Below are 2,060 nucleotides of genomic sequence, written 5' to 3'. Positions count from 1 at the left end.
TGTTCTAGTGATTACAAGTTTAAACCTTCGAATAAGATAGCTTTATATGTATGAATCGAATGATGTTATGAACATCATTACTATCTTAAGTTCCTTGGATAAACCTACTGGAAAAGTGAAAAATGGATCTAGCTTCAACGGATCCTTGGATGGCTCGAAATTCTTGAAGCAGAATCATGACACGAAAACAAGTTCAAGTAAGATCATCACTTGAAATAAGATTGTTATAGTTATAGAAATTGAATCAAAGTTTGAATATGATTATTACCTTGTATTAGAATGATAACCTACTGTAAGAAACAAAGATTTCTTGAGGTTGGATGATCACCTTACAAGATTGGAAGTGAGCTAGAAAACTTGAAAGTATTCTTGATTTTATGTAACTAGAACTTGTAGAATATATGAAGAACACTTAGAACATGAAGATAGAACTTGAGAGAGATCAATTAGATGAAGAAAATTGAAGAATAAAAGTGTTTGTAGGTGTTTTTGGTCGTTGGTGTATGGATTAGATATAAAGGATATGTAATTTTGTTTTCATGTAAATAAGTCATGAATGATTACTCATATTTTTGTAATTTTATGAGATATTTCATGCTAGTTGCCAAATGATGGTTCCCACATGTGTTAGGTGACTCACATGGGCTGCTAAGAGCTAATCATTGGAGTGTATATACCAATAGTACGTACATCTAAAAGCTGTGTATTGTACGAGTACAACGGGTGCATACGAGTACAATTGTTGATGAAACTGAACGAGGATGTAATTGTAAGAATTTTTGTTAAGTAGAAGTATTTTGATAAGTGTATTGAAGTCTTTTAAAAGTGTATAAACACATATTAAAACACTAAATGTATATACATTTTAACTGAGTTAGTTAAGTCATCGTTAGTCGTTACATGTAAGTGTTGTTTTGAAACCTTTAGGTTAACGATCTTGTTAAATGTTGTTAACCCAATGTTTATAATATCAAATGAGATTTTAAATTATTATATTATCATGATATTATCATGTATGAATATCTCTTAATATGATATATATACATTAAATGTCTTTACAACGATAATCGTTACATATATGTCTCGTTTAAAAATCATTAAGTTAGTAGTCTTGTTTTTACATATGTAGTTCATTGTTAATATACTTAATGATATGTTTACTTATCATAGTATCATGTTAACTATATATATATATCCATATATATGTCATCATATAGTTTTTACAAGTTTTAACGTTCGTGAATCACCGGTCAACTTGGGTGGTCAACTGTCTATATGAAACATATTTCAATTAATCAAGTCTTAACAAGTTTGATTGCTTAACATGTTGGAAACATTTAATCATGTAAATATAAATCTCAATTAATATATATAAACATGGAAAAGTTCGGGTCACTACAGTACCTACCCGTTAAATAAATTTCGTCCCGAAATTTTAAGCTGTTGAAGGTGTTGACGAATCTTCTGGAAATAGATGCGGGTATTTCTTCTTCATTTGATCTTCACGCTCCCAGGTGAACTCGGGTCCTCTACGAGCATTCCATCGAACCTTAACAATTGGTATCTTGTTTTGCTTAAGTCTTTTAACCTCACGATCCATTATTTCGACGGGTTTTTCGATGAATTGAAGTTTTTCGTTGATTTGGATTTCATCTAACGGAATAGTGAGATCTTCTTTAGCAAAACATTTCTTCAAATTCGAGACATGGAAAGCGTTATGTACAGCCGCGAGTTGTTGAGGTAACTCAAGTCGGTAAGCTACTGGTCCGACACGATCAATAATCTTGAATGGTCCAATATACCTTGGATTTAATTTCCCTCATTTACCAAATCGAACAACGCCTTTCCAAGGTGCAACTTTAAGCATGACCATCTCTCCAATTTTAAATTCTATATCTTTTCTTTTAATGTCAGCGTAGCTCTTTTGTCGACTTTGGGCGCTTTTCAACTGTTGTTGAATTTGGATGATCTTCTCGGTAGTTTCTTGTATAATCTCAGGACCCGTAATCTGTCTATCCCCCACTTCACTCCAACAAATCGGAGACCTGCACTTTCTACCA

This window comes from Rutidosis leptorrhynchoides, chromosome 5 (genome assembly GCF_046630445.1).
Source record: "Rutidosis leptorrhynchoides isolate AG116_Rl617_1_P2 chromosome 5, CSIRO_AGI_Rlap_v1, whole genome shotgun sequence".
In the NCBI taxonomy this organism is placed as follows: domain Eukaryota; kingdom Viridiplantae; phylum Streptophyta; class Magnoliopsida; order Asterales; family Asteraceae; genus Rutidosis; species Rutidosis leptorrhynchoides.
The sequence above is the reverse complement of the archived record's forward strand: the minus strand, read 5'-3'. Positions refer to the sequence as shown.